The following is a 12,826-nucleotide window of genomic DNA, read 5'->3' on the forward strand; positions in this document are numbered from 1 at the left end:
TCCATAATTCGTATGGAGTTTTGTTTAAATTTTTTCTAATGGATGCAGGATTAGAAACATAACAAGATGTGTTGATAGCTTCGGCCCAAAAGTATTTTTCAATGTTGGCTTAATTTAAAATAGTTCTAGCCATTTCTTGTTAAGTTCTATTTTTCTTTTCAACAACCCTATTTTGTCGGGGAGTTCTTTGACAAGAAAAATTGTGAGAAATACCATTTTCTTCAAAAAGTTTTTTAAATGATTCATTTTCGAATTCACCTCCATGGTCACTTCTCACCGAGACAATTTTTGAACCTTTTCCATTTTGAATCTTTTTACACAAATCGAAGAATGCCTCAAAAGCTTCATCTTTATGTTTTAAAAATAAAACCCATGTAAAACGAGAGAAATCATCAACAATTACAAAACCATATATTTTTCCACTAAGACTTGGAGATTTTATAAGACCAAAGAGGTCAATGTGAATGAGTTCAAGAGGATGATTTGTTGAAACAACATTTTTTGAGTGAAAGCTACTTTTTACTTGTTTTCCTTTGACACAAGCTTCACATACCTTGTCTTTCTCAAATTCAATTTTTGGAAGACCTTACACTAATTCTCATTTAGCTAATTTAGAAATAGTGCTTAAGCTTGTGTGACCAGCTCGTTTGTGCCAAATCCATTTATCTTTATCAATGGATACAAAACAAGATTTAGTAGGTAAATCATCCAGATATATTTCATATAAATTTTTTTTTTCTAAAACCGGAAAAGAAAACTCTACTTGAGGATGAATGTTTAACCTCGCATAGAGTAGGCTTGATAATAACTTCAAATCTACTATCACATAATTGACTAATACTTAGCAAGTTATGTTTTAAACCATCCACATATTGAACATTTGCAATTTTAGCAGAATTATTTTTACCAATGATACATGTACCTTTTATTTGAGTTTTTATCATTGTTACCAAATGTGACCGATCCTCCATCCTTTATCTCCAATGAAATAAAGCAATACTTATCCCCTGTCATATGCCTTGAGCAACCATTGTCCAAGTACCAAGGCTTTCTTTTGTTGATCAGAGGATGAACCTGTGTTGGAGTTTAATAGTAACTTAGGTACCCATATAGAATTGGGTCCTCGTTGGTTAGTTTTTCCTCTTGTGAGGATTTTCTTTTTGTGATAGCAAATTGAATCATGGTGCCCATGTTTACCACATAATAAACATGCTTTCTTTATATTGTCAACTTTCTTCTTAGCATGACAAATTTTGAAAGTATGCCCAATTTTTTTGCAAAAATGCATTTTAGCCTATCCTCTTGTTTTTTAGGCAAGAAAAATTTTTCATACAATTTTTGTTTTTGAGATCTTCTAAATCCAACACCAACTTTGTCAAAGATTCCAGATTGAGATCCCATTATCTTTTGAAATGTTTCAGTAGATTTAACAAAGTTGGTAATGTCATTTTTTAGTTCTTCAACCTCTATTTTCAAGATTTCCTTTCCAACGTCCTCTTCTGGAGGATGAATTCTGACATTCTTTTTGTTTAAAATTTTTTGCTGCCCAGATAATTTCTCGTAAGATAGCTGCAACTCCATAATGAGTTTTTTCATATTTTTAATTCTTGGCTTGAAGTTCCTCATTGAGTTTCTTTATTTCATAAAGTTGATTTTTGAGAAAACCACATTTATGAGATAAAGTGTTTGAGTCATTTAAAAGATTGTCAAATTCAATTTCTAATTTTTCACAAGTAGGACACAATTCTTAAATGATTATCTCTTCAGTTTCTAATTTTTCCATGAGACAGAGGTTGGCCTCTTCTTCCTTTTCTTGCTCAGAGGATAACTCTTCGTTGTCATCCCAAGTAATCATCATAGATTTGTTTTAGTAGGGAAATCTTCTAGAGTTCTTTTCTTTAGAGGACACTCAGTTTTGTAGTGTCTCATCTTGTTGCATCCAAAACAAGTTATCTGACTTTTGTCAATTTTTTTCTTTTTGGGAAGATCTTCTATCCTGTCCTCTTCGATTTATCATCCTCTGAATTTTTCTGGAAATCAGAGCGAGTTCATCCTCATCCTCAGATAGAGGATACTCTAAGTTTTCCTTTTTGATGACATCTTCAGTCTTCTTGGAGGATGAACTTTCTATTTGGCTGCATTTTAGAGTAATCATTCTTCCCTTTTTGTTTGGTTTGTCTGCCAGCAACAAAGGTTCATGAGCTCTTAGAGTTTCAACTAGATCTTCTAATTTCATGTTTGTCAAGTCTCTTGCTTTCCGTGATGGCAGTCACCATTGGTCTCCATTCTTTTGGTAAACTCCTTAGGATTTTTCTCATCCTCTCTTAAAGATAGTATACCTTTCCAAGAGATCTTAAGTTGTTTAGTCTGATTGTTGACCTTGAGAACATTTCATCAATGGTTTCCTCCTCCTTCATTTTGAATGGTTCGAAATCTCTTACTCCCATATCAATTCTTGCTTCTTTTACGTGACTGGATCCTTCGTGATGGATCCATAGAGTGTCCTAGAGCTCCTTAGCATTTTTGCACTCTTCAACTCTATCATACTCTTCCTTGCTCAAAGCACACGTTAGAAATAAATGAGCTTTAGAGTTTAGGAGTACGTTTGCATTTTCATATGCCATCCACTGTGCTTGAGGTTTCTCATCGGAGGTTGCATCTATGTTGTTGGTTTTGATGACGTGATCCCCATTTTCAACCACAGACCACATGTTGTTGTCTTATGATATGAGAAATAGTTTCATCTTACCTTTCCGGTGGTAGTAATATGTTCCATAAAAATAGGGAGGTCGGCTAGATTATCCTCCTTCAAGAATATACTTAGCTTTTGACATTTTTCCTTTTGGATCTTTTTTTCTTACACTGTTAGATGTATTTTTTTAGAGAACATTGCTCTGATGCCAATTGATGTAGCTAAATATCACTAGAATGGGGGTTGAATAGGTATTTTGCTGTTTAAAATTAATTTTCACGTGTTTTAAAACTATCCTCTCATAGAGGATTGTAGACCCGAGGATGGTTATTCAAACCTTTAAAATAGAGCTTAGCAAAGGAAAGAGAAATTGTAAAGAATGACACACACAACCTTTATACTAGTTCACCCAATGAAGGCTATGTCCAATCCTCACACACTTGTGAGATTTCACTAATGTTCAAACTCATCAACTTCTAACAGAGGATTATTACACTTTGTGTATTCTTTAGCCTCTCCAAGCTTACAATCAAGTTTCAACTATTTCCAAGTATAACTCACGTGGAAATTAGAGAGTGATATGAATGTGATTGTTTCTCTTTTCTTAAACACTTTCTAAAAGGATATTTCAAAGATCTAATGTACGATCATAGAAAGTATGAAGAAAGGATGGATATTGCTCTTGATAGCTTTGAGATTCTTGTTCTTTTTATGCAATTGTGTTGTGTGTTTGATGATAAAGAGCTTGCTTCCTTTTATAGAAGTCTTATGATGTTCCTTCCATGTACCAAGCTCTTTATGACCGTTGAAAAGTAAATTAAAAAAACCCAAGGTCTTTCATCATATTTACAGAATTTCCATCCAACTGTCCTTGGACTGACTCAGTCCATCCTCGAGCAGGAGGATCAACTCCTTGGAACTTGATCTTGAGTTGTCCTTTTCTTTTCTCATTCTTCAAGACATGTAAGGCTATATCTTTGACTTTGTGAGCTACAACCTTTTTGAAAGTTGAAGGGCTAGGTCGTTTTCAACTTTTGAGAGTGATGTTGACAATAGAGAACCATCCTCTTACATAGTACTGCCATCCTCTTGCATGTGATTCAGAATTTCTTTCTTCAAGACATGTGAAGGCTTCTATTTTTGGCTTGTTTGTTGTTGCCTTTTTGTAGATTGACTCTTCATTGTTTCCATTCATGCAAGAATGATATATAGGTCTGCTTTTAGCCTTTGCACATGATAGGATGGGTTGCTTTCAACATTTGGGAATGAAGTGACTTTATAGAACCGTCCTCCAATATAGTACTGCCATCCTCTTACCTAGTACTGGCCATCCTCGTACGTATTTTTTTGGCCTTCTGACTTCTTTAATTCAAATGCTTTATTTATTCATTCTTTAATACTGGTGTGCCTATCTTTAATGAATAAAAAACATTTGTTTTGGTGAGGATGAGTATTATGAATTTCAATCCTCCAGATTTTAATTAGATTTTTGTCCTTTTTGCCTTAATGATTAATAACCTGTTTTCTTATATGAATTCACTCAAAAGCACATAATAGTCATTAACCACAATCATAATCTCTTAAATAATTTTGTTATCATTAAAATCATTTGAGAGATTTTGTCTCAACAAAACTAAGTTTGAATTTTCCAATTAACACAAATTCAATTCAAATTTTTTTAAAGCACCACATTATCGAAACAACACACAAATTAAAATAAGTTAAAATTGTCCAAAAGTTGGAGATTTTATCTAGCATAACACAAATGTATTTATATTTGTCTAACATAACCCAAACTCAAATAGAGTGCTAAATAATTCTATTGTGACTCTAAAATAAGTATTTTTTAGATTCATTGAACAATGTTCACATTTTTCAAAGTATTGGATGATTGTACACTTAGAAAAAAAAATGATTGTTAAGTATATATAACCAACTGAGTGAGTTGGATATCTTTTGGTTATGTGGGTCAATTTTATTATATTATTTTTTAAAATTAGTTATGCGGATTACTCGGTATCCATACCGGCTAACTCGAAATAGTAACAAGTTTATTCAGATCGAACTAAAAAGCCCTAGAAAAATTCAAGCTAAAATTATTAGGCAAAAACACTAGATTTTAGGAGGCTGGACGGACTAGCCTATTCGAGTGAACCAATTTTAACAGCTTTATTGTTGGACTTAGGTCCCATTAATCCTAATTTTGACATAATTAACAAACATACAATGTTCATACATTATGTGATAAATCTAACATTTTAACTGAGTAAGATTTCAGGAACAACAATTCAACCCTACATACTTGAGACAATTGCTTGGAACTCAAGAAATCAACAAAAGTTGGAAAATCTACTGGGCTAATCGATTAGGCAATCAATTATGTAAAAGGGTTGTATGAAAGTGTGTAGTCTGTGATTACACAATCGATTAGGCAATCGACTGGCACAATCATTGATAAAAATTGTGCAAGTCAAAGGCAAGTCGTTTAGCACCCTAATCGATTGGCACATCGATTGTTTAATCACAAAGACTAAAACTGATTAGATACATTGATTGACAAATCGGTTGTGCAAGTCACAGGGACAAGCCACTTAATACGCCAATCGATTGCGTAAATAAAATTTCATAAGAAACATGGTCTATGACAACCACAATCGATTGGACAATCCATTGTGAAAAATTCCTTTGAAACAAGTATGGTATCAATCGATTAGGCAATCGATTGAACTGAACAAACTGGTAAAATCACTTTTTCAGAAACTTAAACACTTAATCGATTGGCACTTTGATTTACTTGAAATAAGCTAAATCCCTGTTTCAAACCCAATCGATTGGCAAATTGATTGACACAATAAATTTGAGTTACAGGGAACCCTCAATATATGGCCAAATCGATTATGTGTATTAATGAATCGATTATGTGACTTAATGAATCGACTGGGTAATCGATTGTTTTGATCTCATTGTTGGAACAAAACATCTTAAATCGATTATTCAATCGAGTCAACTATTAACTACACATAATTTTCTGAAAAGTACTTTTAAAATAATCGATTAGGTAATCGATTAGTTAATATAGTTTCAAGATTCAAGAAAAACAAGACTTGCGATAATCGATTGGCTAATCGATTAAGCCTGTTTTATTACATTAATGAATCGACTGGGAAATCGATTTATATGTTGTTTTTCAGAAACTATATAAACAGTTTTCAATCACTTTCTCTAATAACTTTTGATAACATTTGAATAACTTTTGATATTGCTTTTTCAGACCCAAAACAAACGATTATTCATAATCAATAGAGAGCTAAAAAAGACATCCTGAGAGAAAAAAAGAATGATCTCACAAACACTCAAATGGACAAACAACTTCTTGTGTGAGATTCATTGCAAGTGATTGGAACCAATTCTGTATATCTTTTATATTTTCTGTAACAAACACTTTGTAAAGAAAGAACTAATAAAAATCCAGTAGTGAAACTGGTAGTTATCTTCATTGGTGAGAAGGCTCATCAAGAAGAAGCTTTACTGTGATCTTGGAAGAGTTTGTAAAGAAACTCTGGGATACAGTGGTTGATCAAAATCCAGTAGTGAAACTGGTAGCTATCTTCATTGTTGAGAGGGCTCATCAAGAAGAAGCTTTACTGTGATCTTGGAAGAGTTTGTAAAGAAACTCTGGGATACAGTGGTTGATCAAAATCCAGTAGTGAAACTGGTAGCTATCTTCATTGTTGAGAGGGCTCATCAAGAAGAAGCTTTACTGTGATCTTGGAAGAGTTTGTAAAGAAACTCTGGGATACAGTGGTTGATCAAAATCCAGTAGTGAAACTGGTAGCTATCTTCATTGTTGAGAGGGCTCATCAAGAAGAAGCTTTGTTGTGATCTTGGAAGAGTTTATAGAGGAACTCTGGGATACAGTGATTGCCAAATAGAATAGAGAGAGAGTTTTAAGATTGATAGGCTGGGAGCGCTGGAACATCTGTAAAACACTCTAAGATTCTATTGAAAAGGCCGAAATCGTTTAGTTTCGGGACTGGACGTAGGTCGTCTGATAGACGGCTGAACCAGTATAAAAATCGTGTGCAATCTTTCTATCCCTTATCTCTTTACTTTTCATGTTTATCTTGTATGCGATCAAATATTTCCGCTGTGCACAAACTGTATAAATCTTACATTGTTAATATTGGAATTAAAATTGAACACGTTGAATTTGATCTTAATTCTCTTATTCTTAATCAAAAGAAGTCATATTTTTCCAACAATGCTTTGGTAAAGATGTCAGCCAGCTGATCAGCTGTATTGACATATTCCAGCTTAATGATCCCATTTTGAAATTGGTCCCTTATAAAGTGATGCCTTACCTCTATGTGCTTGGTCCTAGAATGCATCACTGGATTCTTAGTAATGCTGCATTATCAGCTGATGAATTTTTCAGGGTCTCAAACTGCAAGACTACTAAAGAGATGTGGGACACTTTTCAACAAACACATGAAGGAACTACTGATGTGAAAAGACCATTAATGACCTGCAAACAAGGTTCACTCACATCATCAACAATTTACATGCTCTGGGAAAAGTTGTGGATAATGAGCAGCAAACAGGAAAAGTCATGAGGTGTTTAACAAGAGAATGGCAGCACAAGATAACTGCCATTGCTGAATCAAAGGATATTGCAACCATGACTATTGCAACACTGTTTGGAAAGCTCAGGGAGCATGAGATGGAATTGCACATATTAGATGAGTCAGAACAGTTTAACAGGAAAAGAAAAGGACTGTCTCTGAGAGCCCAAATGCACCAATCAAAGTCTGAACAAGAAAGTTGCTCAGATGAATCAAGCAGTGAGACTGACGAAGAGCCTGAGATTGGTTTACTTGTCAAAAAGTTTAAGAAATTTCTGAAAAAGAAAGACAACAAGTTCAGAAAACCATCAAGTTCTAAGATTAGTGACAACAAGACAATCACCTGTTATGAATGTGGTAAAACAAGGCATATAAAGTCTGAGTGTTACAAGCTGCAAGACAAAAATAGGACTACAAATACTAAAGGCAAGGAACCAGCTCCCAAAACCAGAAAAGCATATATTGCATGGAATGACAACGAAGAATCCTCTGCCTCTTCAGAAGAAGAAGAAGCAAATCTATGTCTTATGGCAAACACAGACTCAAAATCTGAAAGTGAGGTAAATTCTCAATCTAATCCCTCTTATGATGAACTACAATAAGCTTTCAATGAACTGCATGATGAGTATGTGAATTCTATTAAACAGTTGCTGAGTACAAAGAAAATGCTTGAACAAATGAAAAATGATCATAAGGAAATTGAGGATTTGTATGAACAACTGAAAAATGATTCACATGACAAATCTGCAAGATGCATTGAACTTGAAAAAAATGTTGCATCATTAAAATCTGATTTATTGAAGTTCACTAGTAGTAAAGATAAACTGAATGTCATACTTAGCAATCAAAGACATGTTAATGAAAAATCTGGTTTAGGATATAAACCCAATATGCATGTTAAAAGGAATAACACTAGATATGGTATTGGTTATATGCAAACCAGAAATGTCAAACATAGTCAGAAATCTGCTATTTCAAAGAATATGTATGACATAATCTGCAAGATTCATTGAACTTGAAAAAAATGTTGCATCATTAAAGTATGATTTATTGAAGTTCACTAGTAGTAAAGATAAACTGAATGTCATACTTAGCAACCAGAGACATGTTAATGTAAAATCTGGTCTAGGATATAAACCAAATATGCATGTTAAAAGGAATAACACTAGGTGTGGTATTGGTTATATGCAAACCAGAAATGTCAAACATAGTCAAAAATCTGTTATTTCAAGGAATATGTATGACATCTTTACTAAATCAAATCAACATTCATTCTTTGTTGGTTCATGTCATTTCTGTTGCAGAAAGGGACATTTTGTTTCTAATTGCAAACTGAAAAAACTACCCAATAAAGGATGGAAACAAATTTGGATAGCAAAGACACAAAGTTTTGAAACTGACCTCCCAGGACCCAATTTAAATTGGGTACCTAAAATCAAATTTTGAAGTGTGTTGCAGGTGTGCTTGACATCCAATAGGCACTCTTGGTACCTAAATAGCGGATGCTCAAAGCACATGACAGGAGACAAGTCTAAATTCTTGTCTCTAACATTAAATGAAGGAGGTGTGTCAAATATGGTGACAACAATAAAGGAAAGACAAGTGGTGTTGGTGACATAGACAATGAGTCAACTGCAGTAATTAAAAATGGCTTGTACATAGAAGAGTTAAAACACAATCTGCTAAGTATAAGTCAACTATGTGACAAAGGTCTTTAGGTAAGTTTTTCATCACAATCTTGTATAATTGAGCATAAAGATGACAAAGGTATAAAGTTAGTTGGTGATAGAATTAATAACATTTATGTTAGATTTTAATGCTTTGCCTAGTACTATCTGTTGTTTGTTATCTAATTTAGATGAGACTTGGTTATGGCATAAACATATAGCGCATATTCTTTTAGATCCTAGTGAGATCTGACCCTTTGGACCAAATCACAGGAAGTTTCTGGTGCTTGAACTTCTCCCATATCAATCGATTGGATAATCGATAGTCAGCTTAGTTTTTCGTTTAAAGAATCGATTGCACAATCGATTGCGTTGGCCCCAGACTTCAAAATTTAGAACGTTTTCCAGACTCCAGCCCGAGCGTCGATTTGGAAATCGATTGGTTCAATATTTCAATTTCTCCAGTTTAACGAAATTGATTTGGACATCGATTGAGTAAATAAAGGACATCGATTTGGGAATCGATTCACGATATGACCGTTGTGACTTGTTTTTACTAGCCGTTAGATGCAATTATTACTAAATCGATTGTGCTTCTCCAGCAACGGTAACATAATTGATTTGGACATCGATTGGCGCGTCTGAAGGTTTAAAAAGGAACAGTTATCAATCGATTGCTTCTCAACTTTTTCCAGAATTTCTCAAGTCGCTCTGTTTTTCTCTATACTATGTTTTTCCCAACCATCCTTGTTTTATCTCTGCATTCAAACACATAATCTATACTTCAATGGCTCGTGTTAAACAAACCCAACCAAGAACTCCATCACAATCTTCATCTTCTAATGGGCGAACCCCTTCTCCCCCACCAACCATGTTAAAACGGGTTCCAATTCCTACCCACAAGATACTTGCCAAAGACAAGGGCAAAGTCGCTGCTATTGATCAAGGAAAATCAAAGAAAAGAAAGGAGCCCCCTACTGAGAGACTCATGGCAGATGCTATGAAGGAGGTTACTCAGAAAAAGACGAAAACGGTTTCTTCTCCTCCTCCAAAGAAGGCTCCTTCATCCAAAGATAAAGCTACAGATTTTGTTATTCCACCTGACTTCCTAAAAAGAAAAATTCATGAGGCTAGAACTCTGGATTTCGCCTATTTTGATTCAGATGGATTTACCTTCCAAGACCATTTGAGGTTTCATGGTCTTGAAAACTTCCTCTCCTCCACACTTGACACTTATCCGAAGTTAATAAGAGCATTTTATTCCACCTTCAAGCTCACTGAAAATGGCTTCAAGGCTGAAGTCAAAGGCAAAAGAATCTCCATGTCTTTTGAAGATTTCTCAACTCTGTCAGGACTGCCCTTCCATGGGAAAACAATTGATGGCAGTTCTGAGTCAGAAACTGCGGATGAAGGCTGGGAAGTCTCTTTTGATAGACACACTGTTGTGAAGGACCTCATGGTCGAAGGATTTGTCAAAACTATTTCGCTGCCGATTGGTCAAATGAAGGTCCATCATCGGAAGCTTATGTACACTTTAACCAGGATGCTGGTGCCACGATCAGGAAACCATGTCGTCGTCTAGAAGCTGGACATACTGTTGTTGTGGGGATTGTCCAAAGAGCTCAGGATGAGCTGGACATGGATAGTGCTGAGACATATGTTGGAAGCATCGCAAAGCAAGCTGATGCTGCCCTATCCCCAGTTAATAACCAAGATTCTGAGACATTTCAAGGTGTCACTTGTCGATGAAGAATCATCAAAAACCACCCTTATTTTTGGTGAATCAATTGTCAATCAGATGCAATTGAAAAGGGTGAATGGTATTTGGATTAGACCCCTACCAAATGCTGAACCTGTTCAGCCTACTACACAACAAGCTGTTGAGCCAGTAGCAGCCACTCCTGAGTTCTTCGCAAAGATGCTAGAGTTCATGGAAGCTCAGACGGCTCAAAACGCAAAGATGCAAGAGTCAAATGCTCGAATGGAAGACGCGTTGACGACACTTTAGGCATCTCTGAACTCAGTTGTTCAGAATGTTGATGCAATACAAGTTCATTTGGGCATTAAGCTATCTTTTGAAGATATTGCGTATATCGGCCAGCAAGCAACAGAGGAACAGAATCCCACTCCCCTAGATAGTTCTGAACCTCACGTTGAGGAGACACCTGCTGAGGGTAATACAGCGGTCTCTACCTCTCCCTTGGCTAATAGTGAGGAATATCCTAGTTTAGGTGATTAGGTTTTTAGGTTCTTTGTTGTGTTGTAATGTCTTGTTATTGCTGTAATATTTTCTTCCATATATGACATATGAGCACGTTTATTCAATTGTTCTCTGATCTATTGCCATAATCTGTTTAATCTGCATAACTTTTTTTGCTCTGATACACTGATATTTGTTTGCTCTGAAACCATAATTATCCCTGATGCTTATGTTTACTAATATAGGGGGAGAAAATTATTTTTGTTACTCTCTCATTTTACTGCTTTTTGCTTTAACTGACAAAGGGGGGGAGAATTTATAACTTGTTTTTTATAACTTGTGGTAATTTTTTTACATGCTACTTCTGCTGCTGCTGAAAATTTGTTGCTCTGATGACTACTCATATTTTGATAAATAATATTGGTACTTATGCTCTGATATTATGATCATGCTCTGATATTATGATCTGTTACTGGTACCTATTTTAGTATATTCCTTGAAATGCTAAACTCAAGTTAAAATTGTATGCTTGTCACTTATGCAAAAAGGGGGAGATTGTTGGACTTAGGTCCCATTAATCCTAATTTTGACATAATTAACAAACATACAATGTTCATACATTATGTGATAAATCTAACATTTTAACTGAGTAAGATTTCAGCAATAACAATTCAACCCTACATACTTGAGACAATTGCTTTGAACTCAAGAAATCAACAAAAGTTGGAAAATCTACTGAGCTAATCGATTAGGCAATCGATTATGTAAAAGGGTTGTATGAAAGTGTGTAGTCTGTGATTACACAATCGATTAGGCAATCGACTGGCAAAATCATTGATAAAAATTGTGCAAGTCAGAGGGAAGCCGTTTAGCACCCTAATCGATTAGCACATCGATTGTTTAATCACAAAGACTAAAACTGATTAGATACATCGATTGACAAATCAATTGTGCAAGTCACAGGGCCAAGCCACTTAATACGCCAATCGATTGGCAAATCGATTACGTAAATAAAATTTCATAAGAAACATGGTATGTGACAACCACAATCGATTGGACAATCCATTGTGAAAAATTCCTTTGAAACAAGTTTGGTATCAATCGATTAGGCAATCGATTGAACTGAACAAACTGGTAAAATCACTTTTTCCAAAACTTAAACACTTAATTGATTGGCACTTTGATTTACTAGAAATAAGCTAAATCCCTGTTTCAAACCCAATCGATTGGCAAATCGATTGACACAATAAATTTGAGTTACAGGGAACCCTCAATATATGGCTAAATCGATTATGTGTATTAATGAAACGATTATGTGACTTAATGAATCGACTGGGTAATCGATTGTTTTAATCTCGTTGTTGGAACAAAACATCTTAAATCGATTATGCAATCGAGTCAACTATTAACTACACATAATTTTCTGAAAAGTACTTTTAAAATAATCGATTAGGTAATCGATTAGTTTATGTAGTTTCAAGATTCAAGAGAAACAAGACTTGCGATAATCGATTGGCTAATCGATTAAGCCTGTTTTATTACATTAATGAATTGATTGGGAAATCGATTTATATGTTGTTTTTCAGAAACTATATAAACAGTTTTCAATCACTTTCTCTAATAACTTTTGATAACATTTGAATAA

This window comes from Cicer arietinum, chromosome 3 (genome assembly GCF_000331145.2).
Source record: "Cicer arietinum cultivar CDC Frontier isolate Library 1 chromosome 3, Cicar.CDCFrontier_v2.0, whole genome shotgun sequence".
Classification (NCBI taxonomy): Eukaryota; Viridiplantae; Streptophyta; class Magnoliopsida; order Fabales; family Fabaceae; genus Cicer; species Cicer arietinum.